This window comes from Schistocerca piceifrons, chromosome 2 (assembly GCF_021461385.2).
Source record: "Schistocerca piceifrons isolate TAMUIC-IGC-003096 chromosome 2, iqSchPice1.1, whole genome shotgun sequence".
NCBI classification, from domain to species: domain Eukaryota; kingdom Metazoa; phylum Arthropoda; class Insecta; order Orthoptera; family Acrididae; genus Schistocerca; species Schistocerca piceifrons.
In genome coordinates, this window is record NC_060139.1 from 298,244,235 (window position 1) to 298,268,097 (window position 23,863).

At 42.0% G+C, this 23,863-nt stretch overlaps 1 protein-coding gene across 1 annotated transcript in view; it reads right to left on the bottom strand.

Annotated features, from left to right (window-relative positions):
* Positions 1 to 23,863, bottom strand: part of LOC124774229 (neprilysin-2-like) — a 199,719-nt gene that overhangs the window by 6,766 nt on the left and 169,090 nt on the right. The gene's annotated exons all lie outside the window — the stretch shown is intronic.

Consider the following 23,863-nt stretch of genomic DNA (forward strand, 5'->3'; position numbering starts at 1 on the left):
TTCTTGAGGACATCTTAAAGTGTATCCCAGTGTCGTCCACTGTGACAGCGTCTTTGACTGTTAACCAAAAATATCGTGGGTCCAAGTTCCATTTCGGCCACGTTTTAAGGTTTGGGTAAAAACCATTAGCAATGGGGACTGAAGGTTTCTTGCATAAAGGGTCACCCTCGTTCTATCACCAGCCTCGTCAAAGTGGGCAGAGGAGCTTGCAGTATTTGAGGGAATCCTCCTGTCCTTCGGATGGGAAACTGCCCTTAGAAGACTGAGCAATGAACAGCAGCATTAGGATGCAGAAGACAATGCTGAATAACAATCGAGAAGGTAACATTCTAAGATCTTGAGCCCGGGATGTCAGAAGTATGAATACGGTATAAAAGATAGAAAATTAGAAAATGTATTTGCAGAAGCGCAATACAGATAAAGAGATGGCCAGTAATGTGAAATGAAAGAAGTTAATGATTTCTGGTCAGACGAATGTAAGGTAATATCAAAAACAGTAGAAAAAGGTGTAACTCGAGTAGCATTTGCTATGAGTAGGAAAGCAGGCCAGAGAATGAGTAACTGTGAAAAATCCTGGGGATTATTCTCATTAGAGTATACAGGAAACCATCGCGAACAGTACTCGTGCAGGTACAAACGCCAATGTCACAAACAGGAGACACAGAGATGGAGAAAGTATATGATGGAATTTAAAAGGTACCGGTGGCTCAGATGGTTGTCTAATAATGTAGGATGGTTCAAATGGCTCTGAGCACTATGGGACCTAACATCTATGGTCATCAGTCCGCTAGAACTTAGAACTACTTAAACCTAAGGTCAGCACACAACACCCAGTCATCACGAGGCAGGGAAAATCCCTGACCCCGCCGGGAATCGAACCCGGGAACCCGGCCGCGGGAAGCGAAAACGCTACCGCACGACCACGAGCTGCGGATGTAGGATGATTGGTGCACTTTGGTAGAGGAAGGAACTGAAGACAAAGTTATGAGAGAGTATGGGGTAAGTAGTAGAAATAGAAGAGTGGAAAGACGTAGATTTCTGAAGTAAACTTCCCTTAGTAATAGCGAAAATACTGTTTAAAACTCAGAAGAGGAGGTTGTGTTCCTGGAAAAGACATAGGGACACAGAGGACATCGAGAGATACCAGCCGAAGTACAGACAGCATAGTGAGAAACAGATTCCAGATTCAGATATGCTACTGTACGGTGTATCCAAGAGCAAACACAGACTGAGACCAGAACTTAGTAACGACGAAACGTAGGCTTAAGTTTAAGGAAGAATCAGCATTAAAATAAGTGTGTACTTAAGCATTATTATGAGTGTTTGAAGTTCTCTAAGTCTGAAGATACTGCGATAACGAGTACCACAATATGCAGATACGTAGAAGAGAAATAGACGTCTCTAGAGACAACAATCACGGAGTTTGAATAGGAACAAGGAAGGTAACTGAGGAGAAACCTTGAGTAACAGAAAAAAATGCTTCAGTTGATCAGGGAAAGAAGGAAGTACATAAATGCTCAGGAGAAGAAAGGAATAGAGCAGTGTAAGTCCTTCAGAGTGAAATAAATGGAAGTGTCTGGAAGCTAAGGGGAAATGACAGCAGGAAAAACATGAAGCATTAGTCCTCGGATGGACAGTTGCATCATACAGAAAAATCAAAATAACCTCTTGTAAGATTAAAAGCAAAGGAGTCAAGATTGCAACTACACGAGGAATCCCACTGTTAAACGCAGAGCGAGAAACGCAAAACTAAACAACTATTAAAGTTATTGTGTAGAATGTATGAGACTGGAGACATACCATCAGACGTTCAGAAAAATATCATCAATGCAATTCTAAAGATACCAACGGCAAATAAATGCTAGAATTATTGCACAGACAGCCTAACAACCCATTCATTCAAACTTCACACAAGAATAATACACAGAAGAATGGAAGTGAACACAGGATCTCTTATGTCACAGCCAGTTTGGCATTAGAAAACTTGATTAGTTAGTTACAGTACTTGTTTCATAGATCAGATTCAAGACAAACGTTATGATGAGCTATGTGTCAACAGAACAAACGGAGGACACTTATACACATCTTCCAAATAAAATAAAAACAGTAGCAGTTGTATGGCTATAGGATTGCACTTTAAATTTCATTTCCCTCTTTGGTACAGAAGCAGTAGTCAAGGGGAAACATGTTTAATTTACATTTTAATCGCTACTCCCATGTGTTAGACATTTTGTTTCCATGTATAGACTGGCAAAGCGTTATGTAGCTCCATATTTCACCCCTTTTTGTGCTGAAGCTTGATTTATTAAAGGGTAACGCGCATCTCTTCTTCTTCTAATATTATTCTCAACCTTAGATGGATTGTTGATAACAAACTTCCTATGTGAAGAAATTTACTGCGAGGCTGCAGTTAACACTCGCTGCTGCTTTAAAAGATACCTGCAAGATGTGTGTGAACTCTGCTTAATTCTAATTACTTTCTTCTACACAACACTTCTTACCTAAGCAAAGAGTTACCTCACAATATCACCTCATAAAATATCAATGAACGGAAATATGCAAAATATGTTAACTTATTGACTTTGATATTCCAAAAGTTGACAGTGATTCTAATGGAAAAAGTAGCCAAACGTGAAAGTTTTTGCAGGTCTGCTACATGGTTTTTCCAGTTTAAGTTTTCATCAATACGCACACAGAAAAACCTTCAATTTTCTAGCCTGTTTGGTATTCGTTTTGGTTTACTATGGTAAAAAGAGGTGGGGTATTTTTGGAGGTAGAAATCTCGATGAACCGAGTTTTCGAAATTTAACGCTTGCCTGTTAGTGCAAAGCCATTTAGTAACCTTCATAGAAACATTATTTACTATTTTTTCTGTTGGTTCTTCTTCGCTCAGTTTCACAATAATACTTGTATCATTTGCAAATAGGACTAATTCTTTCTCCTGATCCAAATAAAGTGACAGATCAATAACACTCGCAGAGCAAGAAGAGTACTGGGCTGGTGATCGAACCTGTGGATTCCCTTTGTATTTCTCCCCCTGTAGGTGATATGGGGTCGTCGTCGTCGGCTGATACTCTTATCCGAGTTTTCATCTCCCTCCTGAGATTTCCTTTGTCACGGTTGAGCCGTGAAAATGGTGGACTGGTTACTCGGAGCGACGATCAAGGTTTATAGATTTTTCTTATACTGATCCTTCTAGCGTTTAAGAGGGGCATCTCGCGACATTTTACCTGTGCTGACTTCACTGTACATCATTTGACATGGAAGTTTGTCAGCTCTCATCTGCTGCACATGCCCAAACCATCTTAGTTGGTGCCCAATAATGAAAGCTTCTATACTATTCATTTTCGCTTTCTCAAGAACGGTGGTATTCGATATTTCATGATGTATCTCAGGTTCTGTTGGTTGAAGCGTTCTAGTTTCTTCAGATCGCGAAGGTCTAATGTCGAGGTTTCGCAACCATAGAGCAGCGCTGAGATGGCAAATGTTTTATACATCATCAATTTGGAGTATAGTGTTAGGTCTTTATTCAGGAAGACTCGTTATCTGAGACGACCGAATGCTACGTGGGCAGCACGTATTCTATTCTCCACGTCTTTTTCAGATGAGCAATTAGATGACAATAGGCTTCCTAGATAAAGGATATGGGCCACTTGTTCCAAGGGTGTATCAGAAATAGATATGCTGAAATCGGAAAGGGACGAGCCAGGAGCTGGCTGTGCGAGCACCTTTGTCTTTTGAATATTGATGGAAAGACCAAATCTTCTGCTGAAACAATTAACAGACTGCGCCATCTCTGCAGGTGAATGAGCTGGAAAGACATTGTCATTCGCATACTGCAGCTCTGCTACGCGAGTGGTACTTGTGAATTTTTCTGAATGGAGTCTGGACTGGTTAAATAATCCTCCATCCAACCCGTACTTTAGTTGTATCCCAGCGTTGTTCACAGATGTCTCATAAAGCGTAGCTGCCACGTACAAGGCAAATAATGCTGGTGCAAGAACGCATGTTTGTTTGAGGCCAGTCGTTATTGGGAATTCATTAGACGTTTCATTCTGGCAGATGAAATATCCAGTGATGTCTTCATGGAGAGCTTTAATCAGGCCAACAAAACGTTCAGAGCTGCCGAAACATTTTAAGACCATCCACATGGCTTCTCTGGGAACTGTATCAAAGGCCTTTTCTAGACCGTAAAAAAACGATAGTAAAGGCTTTTGTTGGTATCTGCACTTCTCCTGCAGTTGTTGTGCACAGAAAATCACGTCAATCGTCCCTCTTGATGGGCGAAACCCGCATTGAGACTCAGGAAGCACAGTCTCTGAAAGGTTCTGAAGGCGATTAGGAAGGATACTGGCAAAAATTTTACCAGCGACAGAGAGCAAGGGTAATCCAGTAGTTACCACAGATGCTTCTATTGCCTTTCTTGAAGATAGTGACAATTGTGGAATTCTTCATGTCGGCTGGTATCTTGAGGGTTTCCCACACTAATAGTATGAGTGAGAAGAGCCTAGTTTTAAGAGGCAAGCCGCCACCCTGAATAAGTTCCAACGGGATGTTGTCAGGCCCACGAGCTTTTCCTGGTTTCATACTATCGAGTGCCTTGCTGAATTCTTGAAAAGTTGGAGGATCAACCATTCAGGGTTGTGGAGGATGCTGTAGGACATGTTTGAGAAGGTCTCCAGTGGCAGTAGAAGTGCGGTTAAGCAGTGAGCTAAGTGCTCTTTCCAACGATTTAAGATGTCCTGACTTTCAGTGAGCATGGTGGTGTTGTCAGCAGCTTTCAGTTTCCTGATGAGGAGTGGATGGATCCATAAAGCTCTTTAATTCCAGTATAGAAGCCACGCAGGTTCCTGTCATCGCTGCAGTCTCTTTGATGATGTTCTTTAATGCTGCCTATTGTTCGACATCATCTGTGATTGCTGTAGATTTATAGAGTTGTTCTGACAGCTCGTCTTGGAAGTGTGAGCGAACGTCTTTGTTCTGCAGGTTATTGATGCTGAATTTTCTGCGCTGTGGGTTTTAGAAGCGAGATCGTAGCTTGCGGTACTTTGGTAGCCTCAGATGGCTAACTAAGAGTTTATGATCAGTCCAGCAATCATCGATATTTCGAGCTGTTTTTGTGATGAGAATGCCCTTCTTGTCACGCTATCGAGGGATGACATAGTCCATAAGATGCCATTGTTTGGAGCGTAGGTGTATCCATGTGGTCTTATAGCGGTTAGGCGAGCGGAATTGCGTATTGCTGATGAAGAACTCGTGCTCAGCACATAGACCAAGAAGTAATAGCCCATTTGCATTGCAGTTTCCGACCCCTTGTTTACCCATCATGTCTCTCCAAAAACGATTGTCCTTTCTCACTCTGCTGTTGAAGTCCCCCAGTAGGATTAATTATCTTTACCAGGTATCTTAGAGAGAGTAATGTTCGACTGGTGTTGGAACTGATTCTTCGAATCTTCATCGCTATCTAAAGTAGGAGAATATGCAAAGACGAAGGTGATGAAGCTGTCTGAACCAAGGGGTATTCTAAGAGTGATGAGCCTTTCTTTAATTGAAACAGGTGTAAGTCGATGTGCATTCACTATTTTTGTTTTTACAGCAAGTCCTACACCGTGGCTGCGTGGCTCTCCTGATCCTTCCCTTTCCAGAAGACGGTGTACCCTGAACTTGCCTCACTGATATGTCCTTCACCTGTTAGTCTAATCTCACTCAAGGCAGCTAAATCTATATCTAGCCTAGCAAATTCATGGCTGATAAGAGCGGTTCTTCTTTCTTGCCTGCCATTGTTCACGTCCAGTAGGGTCTTGACATTCCATGTTCCTATTGTCATTATCATTTCATTCTTCTTTGGTTTTCGTCTGCAATATAGGGAGTGATCTTCTGGGTGTAGATTTCCAGTCCGGTTCAAGTGTGAGTTCCGATGTTTAGCCCACATTTTCTAGGGCCTTCCCCATTCAGAGTGGACAGCGGTCGTCCTAAATAGGCCTCCCCAGTCGCAGATGCAGGACCGAATCCCCGAGTACTCGCACGGGTTCTCAGAGAGGCGACAATCACACACCTGCCGCCAATGTGCAGGTCCAGACTAGTAGCTTTCAGCCTCACTCAAAGCCTGCTACCACCGTCCTTACCCCATCGACATTGTAAAGAAAATGTCTGGAGAAATTGCCATTTGTGTGGTTTTTTTGAAGGAGGATTACAGCTTGCGAGGAAGTGACCCACACTCTATGATTCTGTGACAGTTCATCACGGAACATATGTATGAGACATGTGACTTCCGGTACCAGAACTGCAACGGACTGCCGCGAGCTTAATGACGGCTGAGCGGTGCCTTTTCAGCCAGTCCATCTGGGATGACCTCTTCCGTCTCCACGATCGTTGAGAGCCTGGGAGATAAAAGATCCTTCTTCCGCTCGCTCCGCCGTTGGGTCGAGGGCAGGATAGTAGAGGGAAAAGTGAAAGACACCCTTGGACCTCGAAACCAAATACCGCTGGGGTCGGAAGAACCAAGAGTTGGCCATGGGAGGCCCATAGGAAAGAAAACAGAAGAACCTGACACAAGTAAGTGAAGTAGTGCCAGCCTTAGCTAAGGGTCCATGTGGTTACCGCCCACATACACCCAAGACGGGAGTCCCTTGGGGAATACGCCTTGCCTGGAATCTCACGAACTAATCCGTCTGGCATGGGTGACCCAACCAGGAGAGTAGCTCCCGCCAGCTTAGCTCAGTGGATCACTGAGACACGCAAACCTCCCCACCAACGTTAAGGTGGTAGTCCATGGAGAGGTCACTCCTTATATTATTCGGTCAGCGTGGAGTGACTCTTTGCATACAGTTTTTTAAAATAAGATCTAAACTAGGCATTCGCTGAACAATATGTTCCTTAAACACTTAACTTCTTTAATAGATTGTCATGACATTTGGAAGCGTTTGATAAGTCATAGGTGTTTCCAGTTGCTAATATTTCATCATTTAAATTTCTTTATGTGCTCAGAAAATTTATCAACAGCTTACTCACTATAATGGCACTTCCGAATTCCAGAGTGTGACTAGCAAAGTACCCCAGTATTACACATGTTAATGACAACCTTGAAATATATTACCTTCTCAAAAATTTGAGAAGGAGATGTTGAGAGTGACAATTGGTGGTATTTATTGACACCTGTGAAGTCATCCTTTTTATGGAGAGATTTAACAGTGGGGTACTCCTTCTTTCTGTGTGAGCACCCTGCAATTTTAATGATTATTTGCGTAAGTGAAGGCAAATGAAGGTAAGGGCAGCAGAAGAGTATTTCTGACGTCACACTTTTTAATTGAAGCAAAACTTAAGAGAAATGACGACCACGTCATATGATTGTTAGACCTAGAAAAACTGCCCGACAATGTAAAATAATGCAAGAAGTTCAAAATTCTGATGAAATTAAGAGTAAGCTAAACCGAAAAAAGAGTAAATGGATGGCCAAGAACCAAGTACTCACATTAAAACGGGTTTAAGAAAGAGATGAAGTAGTTCTCCCTTTCTGTTCAACCTAAATCGAAGAACAATGACGGAAACGGCATGGCTCTAGGAGTAGAATTAAAATTGAGGGCGAAAGAGTATCAGCTATCAGGTTCACTGGCGACACTTCCAGACTCTGTGGAAGCATGGGAGAATTATACGGCATACTGCATGGAAGCAACACTCACTTAGCACAGAACTGAAATTGAGAGTATACTTCAGAAGGACGAGAGTGATGAGGAGTAACTGAAATGAGATCAGAAAAAAACACCAAAATTAGGGCCCAGAAAGTGGACGAAATTAAGGAACTCTGCTACCGTGGAAGCAAATAAAGGCACGCCAGACGAAGCAATGAGGACATAGGCAGCAAACTAGGCACGCAAAGATGGCGTTCCTGACCACATCAGCCTTAATTTAAGGAAGAAAGTTTTAAGAATATACATTTGGAGCACAGAATTGTATGAAAGGAAATAATGTACTGTGGAAAAACGGGAAAAGAAGTCAATCGAAACGTTTTAAATGTGATGCCGCAGAACGATGTTGAAAGTTAGGTGGACTGGTGAGATATGAAATGGAAATATATAATGACGTCGAATAACTTTTCACATGAATGACGTAAGTGCAAATGACAGCCCCACCAATGAACTGCCTTTTCATACCTTGTATTCGTGATACTACCGCCATCTTTATATGTACATGTCGCTATCCCATGAGTTCTGCCACCTCAGCGGATACTGAATGGCTAAAAGAAGTTAAGCGAAATATAGAGCAGCCTGTCAGTGTTTTAGAGTCTGGGTCATACGTCAGTAAAAGTGTGGCTGTGGAAAATATTCTGGTTAAACGTAGAAGGTTTTGCTACATCCAGTACTGGTGACTAATCAGATGACAGTACGGAGTTAGAAACAAAAGATTCTAGGATTGGGAGCCACTGTATGGAGTCGAAGCAATAATGATAAAAAAAACTGCTTTTAGCTGCAAAGAAAAATAAAAGTGTGAGGCTTGTCACTGACTCTCGAAAAAAGGATGAAATTATAGTGACATAGAGTGATATGCCAGGAAATAAGGAAGAACTATTGAAATGTTTGAGTGGAGTTAAGTTCTTATTCTCACTACATGTAACTTATGCACATCACAATATTCCTCCGGAGAGGTACGCTAGAAAATACACAGCATTTTTATATGAGGTACAGGGTTATTAGTTTGTGTAGTCCTCTTTGGCTTCAATATTTCTGTTTCTCTGTTCACCAGAGCCATGGACCATGTATTAGGAGGAGCGCTTTCCTATAAAATTACGGTCCACGTAGAAGACATTCTTCTGACCAGCTGATATGGGGAAGAACATTGTGATTCAATAGAAGAGGTAGAGCAGGCAATAGATTAGGGCGTAATGAAAGTAAACTTAACAAAATAAGAAACTCTGAAGAAGTAAATAAGATTTTTGAGTCAAGTAATAAGTGAGAAAGAAATGGTATGATTATTTGGATTTTATCGAAAAATTTTCCCAGATCTAGGACTCAATGTTGTCTCTTTAACGCAGCTGTTGAAAATGAATGAACCGTGGGTCTGCACAAGGGATTCCAAGGATGCATTCAATAACGTGAAAAATAGGCTACTGAGTAGTGAAGGAATTGGCACATTTCATCAAAATATTAGAGGCATTAGAGATAAAGTAAGTGAACTACTAATAGATGTTGACTCTGAAATCATTTGTATGTCAGAGCACTACTTAAATAATTTGACAATTCAGAGGCTTTCTTTACCCGGATATATATTAGCTGCCTGATTTTCAAGGAGTTTCTTGTGGGGTGGAGGAGTGGCTATGTATATAAAAAACAGTATGCTATTTGAGTCCGTAGACGTATCACGGCACTGCACTGAACAGATATTTGAATGTTGTGTAGGGGCAATTAAATTTAGTGAAACTAAACTTTTAATTGTTGTTGTTTATAGGTCCACTTACTCTGACTTCAGAGCATTTCTGCTCAAGCTACAGATGGTTCTTGATTCACTTTGTAGCAAGTACCAGAAATTAGTTATATGTGGTGACTTCACTGTAAATTCTTTGCATGATGGTGCAAGAAAAAGAATGTTGGTAGATCTCCTAAATTCGTATGATCAGATGCAGACTGTGTTTTTTCCAACTAGGGTGCAGTGTAACAGTAGCACAGCGGTATACAATATTTTTAATCATTCTTCATTACTAGATCGGCATTCTGTTAGTAAAAGGGTGAATGGCCTGTAACGACAATTATACGTATAATAATTTTTTTCTTTATGAATTTAGATAAATTAATAATAGCAATGTGTTGAATTTCTTTTTCGATTCTTTTCGTGTCATGTTAAAGAAACTGTGAGTAACTTTTGAAACGAATATTATTATTTATGTTAGATTTCAAATAATGTGGTAATCAAAGGAAAGTGTATTTAATGTTAAAACTATTGTAAGATGTGAAAATTGTAATTTATACACTTGGTCCATACGTAGGTAATGCATTAGGATATGTGTAGTAGAAAACCTGTGGTGAATACCCTACCTGTAGGGGAGCGGGAAAAGGTGGAGGTAGGCGAGGCGGGAAAACGCACACTGGGCGCGGTTCGGCACAACGGGCACAATAACAGTCGGAGGCGAGCAACAGTCGGAAGTACACGTATTGTACCGAGGAGGCTACCCAGGAAAAGTGGATTCCATTGAGCCTCGGATGGACCGATTCCGACGACTACTTGGCATGGCTATATTCTGAGGCACAAAATTGGAAAAATTGCGACGCTAAGAAGATGGAAAGTGCCGATGTTGTGTGAGCCTTAGCCGTGCTTGTATGTGTGCCGTGCTGCCCGCTATCTCGCTGCCCGCCATCCGCCGCACCGACTTGCACAGGTCAAACATTTATTTCATCTTTAGAAGTGTATCTGTGTGGACCAGTGTCGAAACTGTTTCTAACGGTTCAATAATAATGTGACTTTTACCAGAATTGCTTTAGCCATGACTTATCCTGATCACTGACCTAGACAGGATCCTTACCTCGTATTGTGCAATCCGAGTATCCTAAACTGAAAGTTTAATGTTAAAGTTAATGAGAATTATCAGCAGATTAATCTATGCCAAAAAGGGATCTAAAGTTCTGTGTGTTGTTGCAAATGTTGGTAAAGAACAAAAGAGTTTTTTTTTTTAATTGAGTTAGCGATGTTATTTAATTAATTTGAGACAGAAATAATGACAGTTAAATTATTCAGAAGTAAGACAAGAGAATAGTTATCCATAGGTTGGTAATTTTGAGTGTTAATTTGCCTTCAGTACTTAACAGTTTCAGTATAACGACTATAACAGTTTCAGGGCCCCCCCCCCTTTTTGCTCTTGTCTATTCGTTCAAACCTTGATGTGTACTGATCAAATTTAACCAGTAAAGCTAAATTCTATATTAATCCTAAATGTATTAGTGTTTTTCCATTATTCATAGTGATATTGTGTGTGTACTTTTAAGATTGTCGACGCTAGGGCAATCTATGCCCGATTTCAGTCTGCTCAACATACAAAATGTAGTTCGTAGTAATCATTGCTGTGGGGTGTTGTGTAAATGTAGCTCGTCCAAATTAGTACCAAAAAGAGAAAACTTTAGTTCAGTGGATTTTTCGGGTTCCAAACTTTGCCATATAACGCATCATTACTACGTGTTACTATGCTTGTACATGCACCCACTTGTACAAGGAAAAACTCACTAATTGCCTAAGTAGGCTGGCGACCGAATTGTTAATTATAGGTAGTATCTACTGTGTGTACTTCTTGTCCATGCGAAAGAGCAATTATACTTTACATTTGCTTGATGCTTCACTGTAGTTATTGACTGAAGATAAGTCCGATCTTGCTTCTATTAGGTACACGCGGTCAACTAATGTACTAAAATCCTTATTTATAAGGTGAAGCCCGTGAACTTATTACAGTACAGGCTTTATATAGCTAACCTACGTCCGATTAGGGCGGTAGTGTTACAGGCCTTTCAGACCATGGTGCACAAATTTTAACACTAAAAGGCTTTTGTACTCAAACAAATGTCGCATGTAATTACAAACTATGTAGCAAATTTGATCCGACGGCAATAGCGAGTTTTTTAAACTTTGTCAAGGAACAAGAGTGGCAGGATGTTTAACTGTGTGCCTGACTAGAGGAATAAGAATATCATGTAGAACAAAGTGGGAATTATATCAAAATGTTAGAAGTAGCCACAATCACACTACAGTAGCCCATTACAAACATTACAAACAGTATTCTAAGGTGCTTAAAAATGTTATTAGTAAGTCAAAGAGTATGTGGTATGCAAATAGAATAGCTACTTCACAGGATAAAGTTAAAACCATATGGTCTGTTGTGAAGGAAGTATCTGGTCAGCAGCACAAGATCGACGATATCAAGTAACTTCGTAGTAAAAATATTTCTGTTACTGATAAATCAGGTATATGTGCAGTATTTAACAATCATTTTCTGAGCATTGCTGCTCAATTAAATAAAAATTAAGATTCTACAGGGAATCATACAACTTTCTTGGCAAATGCCTTTCCGAGATTGATGTCTGAATACTCCTCTGTGATATAGACAAGGGGGAGATTGAGTCAATAATTAAGTCCTTGAAGACTAAGGACTCTCATGGTTATGATGGAGTGCCTAGCAGAATAATAAAGTACTGTGCTGCACATGTTAGCCCCGTATTTAGCCATATTTGTAATTTTTCCTTTAGGAATGCTCAGTTTCCTGAACGATTAAAGTACTCAGTAGTAAAGCCGCGTTATAAAAAGGGAGAAAGGGATAATGTATACGATTTTAGATCTGTTTCTATGCCATCAGTGTTTGCTAAGGTTATTGAAAAGGCTGTGTATATAAGGATAATGGATAATTTTATGTCACACAATTTGCTGTCAAAAGTACAGGTCGGCTTTAGAGGTCGTTGAACAAAAGAATATGCCATATTCTCTTTTATCTATGAGATAATGGATGAGTTAAACAAAAGGTTTCTAATGCTAGCCATATTTTTTGATTTAAGTAAGGTGTTTGATTCTGTTGATCACAAAACATTGCTCCATAAATTGGACTATTATGGAAAACGGGGAGTAACTCACAATTGGTTCACCTCTTTCTTCAGCAACAGACAGCAAAAGGTCATTATTTACAATGTTGAGAATGTGATTCTTGAGTTTCTCCCGGCGTATTTGATAATCAAAATATCCACGGGTATGCTGCCGGTCTATAGTGTCCAACGGGCACAATATTTCGGCGATCATACATGTCGCCATCAACAGGTGAACTGACGGACTGAGCTCCTGTGAACGTGCCGGCACGGAGATCCGTACGCTATGGCTGCTCAGAGGGAACTGCGTTCGGTCGCGGCGGCGGCCGATTTAAATAACCTTCGCCCGCGGCGCGCTCCCTCCGCCGTCCGCGCCCCGCGCCACGGTCGCGCGGTGGAACAGATTGCGACGGCGTCTGAGATGACGTCGGTGTGATGGCTCTGTCCGCCGTGGTCGTCACAACTATACGTTTGCTCGATTTACTCTTGATTAACCCAATCGCTGGTTCCCAAGCCTTGCTAAGATTATAGCCACAGTCACGGTTTATGAGGTCGTCATTGGTGCGAATTTCGATGGCCTCTCTAACAACGCTGTCCCAGTATCTCGACGTCTGTACCAGAATCCTCGTGCGGTCATACTCCATGGCGTGATTTTCCGACAAACAATGTTCAGCGACCGCCGACTTGCTCGGATACATCAGTCGGGTTTGTCTCTGGTGTTCACGGCATCGATCCTCGACGGTACGCATCGTCTGACCAATATACGACTTGCCACATTGACACGGAATCTGGTACACGCCGGCCTTCCTCAAACCGAGGTCATCTTTGGCGCACCCCACCAGTGCACGAGTTTTATTTGGAGGACAAAATACAGTTCCGACCCGGTGTTTCTTCAGAATGCGGGCGATTTTCACCGAGAGTGCGCCTGTGTATGGAATAAATGCAGTGCCTACCTCCTCCCTCGTGACTTCATCCATCTCAACAGGTTGTGCTGCAATGGTTGGGCGGAGAGCACGTTGAATCTGCCACTCTGAGTACCCATTTTTTCGAAATACAGTTCTCAGATGTTCCAATTCCTGGGGTAGACTCTCTGCGTCAGAGATAGTGCGCGCCCTATGTACTAGAGTTTTAAGTACCCCATTCCTCTGTGAAGGGTGGTGGCAGTGTGTGTAGTCTTCCGATACACCCCATGACCTAGGGTGCCGTCAGCCCTTCTCTTGACCAAGACGTCATCTGGCCACATGGTATGGATAAACTCCTTGACTTCCTTACACGTCTACACTCCATACACCCCAACATCAAATTCACTATGGAGACTGAATCGGAGGGTAAATTACCTTTCCTTGAAGTCTTGGTCATGAGAAGGGCTGACGGCACCCTAGGTCATGGGGTGTATCGGAGGACTACGCACACTGATCTGTATTTGCACGCAGACAGCTGCCACCACCCTTGGCTGTTGTGTGGGAATTCTAAAAATTTGAGTTATACTTGTTGGGCTGTAAGCCCTCAATATATACTGATCAGAAGACATTGGGGTTCTTGGAGTGTTGTGGATTGAGACATAGCTGACTGACAACAATTTGGCACCAGCATTATGTACATAAAGGTGGAGGAGAATGTAGTGGCAGATTCCTTGCCAAAGGTATTGAAGAGGCTTATAATCATAGTAAGGGAACAGACAAGGATTTACACATGTTTTATTTATAGGGAGATCCGGTTTGGAAACTGACATAGATACGGCTACGAGAGCGGTGTGCTGACCACATGCACCTCCATATCCGCATCCAGTGACGTCTACGGGCTGAGGATGACACGGCGGTCGGTCAGTGCCGTTGGTCCTTCACGGCCTGTTAGAGAGGAGTTTAGTTCAGCTTTTTTATTTACAGGGAATAAAGAAGGTGTTCATGAGAGAAATTTCCACGTATATCATAAGGGAACAGAATGCCAATGATAATTTGAGGATGGCGAAGAGATATTAGAACCATCCAAAGGTTAAAACATATTGTGAGCTGCACAGTTGGATATTATTTAGGTGGATCTGAGAGGATGTAGAAGATCTGTGCTTGTGTTTCCTGATGAGTATATGGGCCAAATGATTGATTATGTACATGAGAGTCATGGAAATTATACATTACATGGCTAAAATGTGTATAGTTAAACGACTAGAACTTGTTATTTTTAATAACTTATTGATGTGGGTGAAGAGTCGTTAGAGACGTGTGACCAGTGCCAGTGATGTAAATCATAAATCATGCCTACACAAGGTCTAAGTCACAGTGTAATGTCTCCTGGGCCTAATTAACTATTAGCAGTCGATGTGTTCGTTCACGTACGGGTATCATGTGGGGTGGTACTTGTCTTAGTTATTATAGATTCATTTTCAAAGTAGGTAAGGTAATATGTTATAAACAAGGAACTGGTAAACAAGTTACGACATGAATGCATTCACTCAGTAGGAAAGTGCGTGGCATTGTTGTCTGACTAGGGAATACAGTTCGTCTGGAAAATGTTTAAGGATAGCTTGGAAAGAAATTAGTAAGACATATCGTAATTTTGGCATAATTTGCACATTGGAACGTGTGTTAAGCAATAATGAGGGAATTAAACCAATTATGCAGAACATACCATCATAAAAAGCATTCAGTCCTGGCCAGCTATTTTCCTGTCTTTGAGAAACCCGTTAATAACCTGTGGCACAAAGCTACAGGATTTGTGCCATCTGAACTTATTTTAAAAGAGAATCCAAGTAATGTCTTTGTGGAGAAAGCAGACATTAGCTAAGAAAAGGAGGAAAAATGAAGCAAGAAAGAGAAAAGGAGACGTGACGGGAAGGTAAAGTCTGTCTCTACTGAAGCCGGAGACTTGGGTTTGGTAAAGAGCAACTAAATATGCAAGTCAGTAGATGGTGAAGTAAAGAAATTCTAGGTGATTTACCGAAGTCACTTTGAGGTAGTAAGTAAATCAGATGACAGTGGTTATACAGGCTGAAAAGTATTTAAACCGACAAACTCTGGGAGCTTGCAGGGGACACAAAACAAATATTTTTTCCCTAATGTCATTTTTTCCTGTGAGGATTATTTAAACCGGTGGAGGGCGTATTGCGCTCTTCAGTTGTTAGAGGCCGTATTACTATCTTCAATTGTAGGCAACTGCTGTTCACAAATGTAGCAGTGCATCGTCTCTGTTTACTAATGGAGCGATACACCTGGAGTGAGTAGACTGATATGGTTGGTGCGTACTGCATAGCGCACCACAACGGACGAGCTGCCCAGCGGGTTTATCAACAACAATACGTATCCCGGATAATACGACCTTTGCTGCTGTGTACCAACGTCTGCTTGAGACCGAGTCATTTAGCAGATTACCTGGACAAGGACTCCGTCGCACGGTAAGAACGCTGCAATTTGAGGAAGCTGTCTTGCAGCATGTGGAACGCGATCTTTCAATCAGCACTCGTGCAATTGCACGTAACATGGGGACGAATCAGACGAATGTAAGAACAGACCTTCGAGAGCAGTTGTTACGTGCATTTCACTTACAGTGTGTCCTCAACCTGGAACCAGTTGATTGTCCACCCAGAGCGCAGTTCCTCTACCGGTTTAAATACTCCTCATAGGAAAAAATGACATTAGAGGAAAATATTTGTTTTGATGTCCCCCTACAATCTCCCAGAGTTTGTCGGTTTAAATACTTTTCACCCTGTAGGTCGAAATACACTGAAGAGACACATGTCATGGGATAGCGATATCCACATATACAGATTGCAGTGTATCACGGTCACAAGGTATGAAAGGGCAGCGCATTGGTGGATCTGTCAATTGTACTCAGGTAATTCACAAGAAAAGATTTCTGACGTCATTAAGGCCGCACGACGGGAGTTCACAAACTTTGAATTCAAAACAGTTGTGGAGCTAGGCGCATGGAACATTTCATTTCGGAAATCGTTAGGGAATTCAGTCTTCAGAGATCCAAAGCGTCAAGGATGCGCCGAGAATATCAAATTTCAGCCACTACTTCTCAACACAGTTAACACAGTGACCGATGACCTTCTTTTAGCGACTGAGGGCAGCGACGTTTGTCCAGAGTTTCCAGTGCTAAATAGACACGCAACATTACGTGAAATAACCGCAGACTGTGGTACGTACGACGAATGTATCAGTTAGGACAGTAGGGCGAAATTTCAGTTGACTGGGCTATGTCAGCAGACGACTGACGCGAGTCCCTTTCCTAACAGTACGATATTGCCTGCAGCGCCTCTCCTGGCCTTGTGAACATATCGGTTAGAATCTCGACGACTTGTGACCTGATCAGTTAAGATGCGATTTCAGTTGGTAAAAGCTGCCAGTACGGTTTAGTGTGGAACAGACACCATGAAACGATGGGGGCAAGTTATTAACAAGGCACTGTGCTAGCTGGTTGTGGCTCCATAATAGCGTCGAATGTGTTTACATGAAATGTACTGGGTCCTCTAGTCCTCTGAAGCGATCGTAGACTGGAGACGTTCATGTTCCGCTACTTGAAGACCATTTGCATCCATTCATGGACTTGTCATGTCACCAGGCCACAATAGTTCATGATTGATCTGAAGAACGTTCTGCACAATTCGAGCCAATGATATGCCACCCAGATTGCCCAGCCCGAATCCCATCAAACATTTATGGGACAAAATCAAGCGGTCAGTTTGTGCACCAAATCCTGCACTGGCAACACCTTCGCGATTATGGACATCTGTAGAGCCAGCATGGTTCAATATTCTTGCAGGGGACTTCTAACACTTGTTGAGACCATGCCACGTCGAATCGCTGCACTATACCAGGCGGAATATCCAACACAATATTAGGAGGTATTCCTTGACTCTTGTCACCTCATTATATCCGTCATCAGGGAAAGAGCTCTGGCTCAGAAAGATAATGGACTTCAAGACTCATACACAGACAGTTAGAATTTCTAGAGAATCTGCCACTCTATAGTAAATAAGCTGCTAGCCATCCAAAATGAAACACAAAGAAGGACTGAAGATATCATGACCAACTTGATTTTGGAGACAATAGGTTGTACAAAGATCACATGACTGAAAATACAGCCCCATGTGGAGTGAGGAGAATGATGAAATCAGCATTGAGTGTTGCCGACATCGCTAGCTGTAACTGCTGCTACGCTCCACGGCTGCATGATCACATATGGCGCGCAATGTTCAAGACTTCTTCGTCACCTATTGGGTAGCACTGGAAAAGTATCTGTATTATGGAACACTGATCAGTCAAAAAATTTCTAGAACGGGGCATTCTAGTGTGCTTATGTCGTCAAGCAGCGAAGGTATGGGAGGACAACAGGCTCCACCACTTCAGAGACGTAACGCTGGCTGATCTTGTGTACTAGCAATCCGTACTCGGGGCGGAGGTTGCAGGAATGGAATCCAATAGCACCCCAAACCATAACACTGGGTGCAGGGCCAGTATGACGATCCATAAGGCAACAGTTCAACAGTCTCTCACCATTTTATCTCCAGACTCTAATCCGAGCATCTTGGTGGTGCAAGGAGAATCGGGATTCATCGGTAAAAACAATGTCGTTCCATTCGGTTGTCCACGTCCGTCGTTCATCGCACCATTGCCGGTTCAGAAGCCTGTGGCTTTGACTTGGTGGCAACCGCAGCAACGGACCTCGCGAACAGTCCACTCCGCTACAAACGACCTCGAATGATACTCGTGGCCACTGTTTTCTGCACAAGACCGAGTTTGTTGTGATATGGTCCGTGATGTGGCAGAGTGGCAGAGGGACCCATCACTGCCATACGCACAATATGCCTGTTACCCCGTGTAGCCGTGTAGTGGGGCAACGACGTGGGTGCAGTCGGTCCCTTCGGTCCGTCGTTCCCTCCTGCATCCAGCGGTTACGGATCCGCTTTGCGGTCAGTTCATCGGATGCTTGCAATGTACACAGCTGCTTGATCCCGTCCGACAAGATCATCGATTTCTCTGAAGGGTAATCCGCAATTCCTGTAGCCAACTTTTCTCCCTCAGTCGAACTCGAAACGTGCGCCGCGCGGGGTAGCCGTGCGGTCTCGGGCGCCTTGACACTGTTCGCGCAGCTCCCCCGTTGGAGATTCGAGTCCTCCCTCGGGTATGGATGTATGTGTTGTCCTTAGCGTGTGTTACTTTAAGTTAGTTTAATTAGTGTGTAAGCCTAGGGACCGATGACCTCAGCACTTTGGTCCCATAGAACCTTAACAAAAATTTCCATTTTCCGAAACGTGCTCGAAAGGCGCCTGCTGTCTTCTACGAGAAATAATGAAGCTGCTCAAGCAAACCAACAGCACGAAAGAACAATTCCGGTACGTTCACATTTCAGTCAGTTGCCCCTTTACATAGCGCTTGCAGGTGGTGCTACTGGCGCCCGTGATGTGCGCCTGCGCTTAAATGCTAATTACGTGCATCTCTTGTCGCCGCAATAGCATGCCGCGAATTTTACTTGTCTTGGATGATTCCTTCGGGGTGTTGTATTCTAGGTGGCCAGCATTGCACGTACTAAGCAAATAAAGATGAGGTGTTTCGAACGTTCTAGACACACGATTTAGAGATACTTCTGTCGAAATTAGAAAGCGAGACGCAGTTTGAGTGGAAAGAAACCCGTTGGTAACAGAGGGCTGGACCTGACAGCGAAGGAGGAAAGACGTAGTGATTTTGGAAAAGTATCTGTATTATGGAACACAGATCAGTCACAAAATTTCTACAACGGGGCATTCGAGTGTGCTTATGTGTGTCCTACTGGTGTGACTCTAAGTTATGAATATTCAGAAAAGTGAAGTGTCTGACATCACAGTCAGAGAAAATGTTACTAATGGGGATAGCGTCCCCATGTTCGAGGCAGATCACGACGGGTGTACACTGGGACATAACACGGTGGCAGCTCAACTTCAGCGGCGCAATAAGCTTTGCGGTCAGTTCATCGGATGTTTGCAATGTACAAGTATGTACACTCACTCACAATTGATTATAATTGGTGCTAAAAAGTTAAATGAAGTATGGTTGTTACTATGGATTCACATGTAGTTAGTTCAGAGCAAAGCTTATGTCGTGGTACTGCATCAAGTCTCGAATTCATACTGGTAAGTAGGTCTACACTATTTACCTTACTGTGTATACACTCAGTATTGTGGCAGATAATCGCAGATGGTCTCCTGACCACGACTGAGTGTGGAAATTTAACAGTAGTGGGGAATATTGGAGGATCGATGTTCTCTGCAGTATTAGAACTATGCTGGTGCTAATAGTATTAAGTCCCAAGTGGCAGCATATTTTCTTTGATATCCCATGGATTCGCTAATTCATCAGAGTAATGTTGGGAAGACACATACTTTGAACTGATGACTTCTGTGAAGGCTCTGTATATTCTGATGTGATGCATATTTATCATTGATCTGGAATTGATATTTATGTAGACCAGCTTTATTTGAGGGCACTGTTCCTCAACAGTGTAGTACGTTTTTTACAAGGTACGTCAGGTACTTATTTTCCGGTCGTCCAACTTATTCCCAGGCCCATAAATTAGCTCAGAGGTGGCGTATGCATTAGTAGGTGGACAGCGATGGCAGGCCAGGTGAGGTGAGTGAGTGAGTTTTAGGAGGCTGCAGCACCGAGGAAGCTGACCGAGCAGAGAAACTCAAAGGGGCGTCTGTGGCAGTACGCACTGGGCCAGACGCTGCTGCTTTTTGTACTTTTCAGCTCTCTTGGAACAAACCCGATGCACAATGATTCACTGACTGATGAATTACGTCACAGGTTGTCATGCAGCCAGCAACAGCAGAGCACCACAGTCAGCACAAGCCACAACAGCAATTCTCGAAACCATTTTCGTGTTAATTCACTCTGTTCTTTCAAAATTGTTTATGCGGCTCGATTTATGTGGGTAAATTGGGTAAATATTTCATGGATCTTCTGTATGTTCAGTCATGTTTCTTCTAGGCTCTGTGCAACACTTCCATGCTTTCACTCCCGACCTACCTTGAGACTGCATTTTTAAATGTGTCGTCAGTGCACCACCACTCCCATCCGAGGACAGCGTCCTAAACCTTGTCACTTACTTCCTTCTAGTTTGTCTTATGTAAAGCTATTGATAATCATTCCAGTTCACGTAATACACTCTTTAGTCACGTCAGTTGTCGCATGTCTTTTGCAGTTCCGTGGTGTAACCAGTTTCGAAAAGTACCCACAGACTGAAAGCCAATACTAACAGTAGCTATCCTGAAGCGGTGTCACTGTTTTCGGAATGCACGCCACTAAACGTTAACGACCCAATTCTTTTATTATTCTGATGCATCACTGGTCGATTACTTTTTCTGTATTTAATTTCCTTCTACATATTGATGATGTAACTGTTTCCGTACCCGTTTGCTCGATCTGTCAGCATGATCACTTGAATTTCTTTCTCAATCTATTCCTCATTAAAGGGTAACTTTAACATTCTTTATATCGTAGACCAGAAACTCCTTCTTCAGGGATCATATGATTCAGCATTTGTGACAACGTCAGTATTGAATGGTATCCTGTGTGTAGCTGTTTTGTGTCCCTGGTCGTTGTTAGTAATCACAGGGTCCAGCAGGGTTACGCTTTTCTCTCTTTCAAGCTCGACAGTCAAGTCAGTCGAAAGCTGTAAGGCGCCTATATCCTAGCAATTTTTTGTATTTTACTCACAATAAATCGGTATAACAGAATAACGTCATTTCACTCACAATAAACCTGTATAATAGAATAATGTCATTGACGTATCTTTCATAATACATGTGCGGTTTCCTGTTTTTTGTCGTGATTTACGCTAAAAAATTCGTTCTCCAAGTATTTATAAACATTTCTGCTATTGATATGTGCTGTCCGTTCTGTCGGACATGTGTTGTCTGTTCTGTAGAGCATGTTCGCCAGAACGGACGTCACAGCAGCAAAAAAAGTATATTACAAGAAATTAGGACTTCAGCCATTGAAATAACTCAGTGGTGAAGTTGAAAATTTGTGCCGGACCGGGACTCGAACCCAGATGCCCCACTTCTCTAGAACATTTGCTCGTATATATACATATATTCTGTTAAAAATTATTTTTATGAACTAGGCATATCTGAAAAATATCTGTGTGCTGTGGATGTAGTCTTCATCGTACATGAGTATGATTGAATCGCCTTTGTCTGCCTTGGTGATAATTGCTATATGAGTAATACCTTGTTAACGTTAGCAGCTATTTTTATCTTCCCACTTCTATTAAGCTTTGCCAAGTCAAACTTGCTTTGAACTTCCTCAGTCATGTTATTAACTAATTTTGCGTTCATTTCTGGAATGATATTATACTGTACCCATTTATGTTGCAAAGCCAACTCAACACTCTTCCAGTTCATGCTAGTTAGCTCCAAAACACTTTTGAAGAATTGGTGTACCTCGTTTTGTATGTTTCCCGATGTCCTATGATTAGTGCGCTAATACCGCCCAGAACTGTTCTCCATGCCATTTCCTAATATTATTCTCTTCTTCAATCAACATTTACTCAATATTTTGGAAACTGATAACATATGTAAAAATGTCGTTAATTACCTAACTGAAACTGTAGTCTAAATGCTTTCTGATTGCAAAAGGATTTACGTTTTTTCACGAATCTTGCACATGTTGAATAGTATATATGAAAGTAACGTCATAAGCTGAACACCTGTCATTGAATTTAGTGTTCAAAACACTTTGTATAAGAATACTTTCAATTTAAAAATAATTGTCAACTCATGCTCAGCGTTACCTGGAAGCAACTCATTAACAAACGGAATATACTGAAGTACAGATTTATATCAGGAAAAAATATGGGAGGAATATCTGAAGTATATTTAGCGATAAAACAGAACATCATAAAAGCTACAGAGCGAAATATACCAGTTTTCTGAGAAAGTAGTGAACCTTATTAACATAAACTTGAGGAAATCTGAGTCAGCGTTGCTACATAAAAGATTAAAATCTAAAAAGATACCGAAAATGGTGAATCCATCTTTATTATGCTGATGGAACCAGTTTTTATATCCTGTCACAGTACTCAGAAAAATATCGTGCGTCATGTCGAAATTTCTGATGAAGACGTTGGGTGACAATTCTTGTCTGAACTTTGAGGAGTTCGAGTAATAAAAAGAAATCCAAGACGGCCAGATCCTAATGTCTCCATATCTGACGAATTTCAGGTAAATATTTTGCTGCTTAAGAAATTAATTCCATGACAGCAAGTCGTTGAATTTCGATGGTGGCCATATTGCAGAACTATCTTGTGGTAATGCGATAGAATTTAATATCACAACGTACAATATACAGTCTAAATATTATGGTACAGCAGTCGTTTTTATTATCTTATTTGCTTCTTTTATATTTGGGAAGCATCTGATGATTCCAGACACTTACATCTACGTCTACATCGTGCAGCTCATTGCAAAATGCTTGGTAGATGGTACTTTGCATTCTACCACGTATCTGCCTTTCTTCTTCCTCCATTAGCATATGGAGTGCGGCAAGAATGACTGCTTCAACGCTTATACGCGCACTGCATAGTTTTAATCTCGGCTCTACAATCTCTACGAGAGTGATACATAAGGAGTTCCATTACATTCCTAGATTTATGGCGTAATGCTGCTTCTCGAAACTTTGCAAGTATCGTAAGTCTCTTCAGATGTTACGGGATCTCTGTGGGTCAGACAAACCTGTGATCGCCTGTGCTGCCCTTCTTTGTATACGACCAATATCCCCTGTTAGTCCTATCTGGAATGAGTCCTTACACATTTGAGTGATATTCTAGGATGGGTCACGGAAATGTTTTGTAAATAATCTGTAGACTTACTTCATTTCTCTATTATTCTGTTAATGAACAGAAGTCTATCACCTTCTTTAACCGTGCGGTTAAAGGCGCTGCAGTCTGGAACCGCAAGACCGCTACGGTCGCAGGTTCGAATCCTGCCTCGGGCATGGATGTTTGTGATGTCCTTAGGTTAGTTAGGTTTAACTAGTTCTAAGTTCTAGGGGACTAATGACCTCAGAAGTTGAGTCCCATAGTGCTCAGAGCCATTTGAGCCACCTTCTTTACCTACAACTGAGCGTATATGACCATTCGTTGTCACATTTTCAGAAACTGTCGCATCTAGGTATTTGTATGTGGTGAATGATTCCAACTGATAATGTAGTCACTGTTTACGATATTTCTACGGTTTCTGAACTTTTTTTTTCACTCGCTGTTATTCTTTTTGACCCACCATCCAATTCTTAGGACGGGTGTTTATTTGCCTCTTGTCCCCCGGCTCCACAACCTCCCGC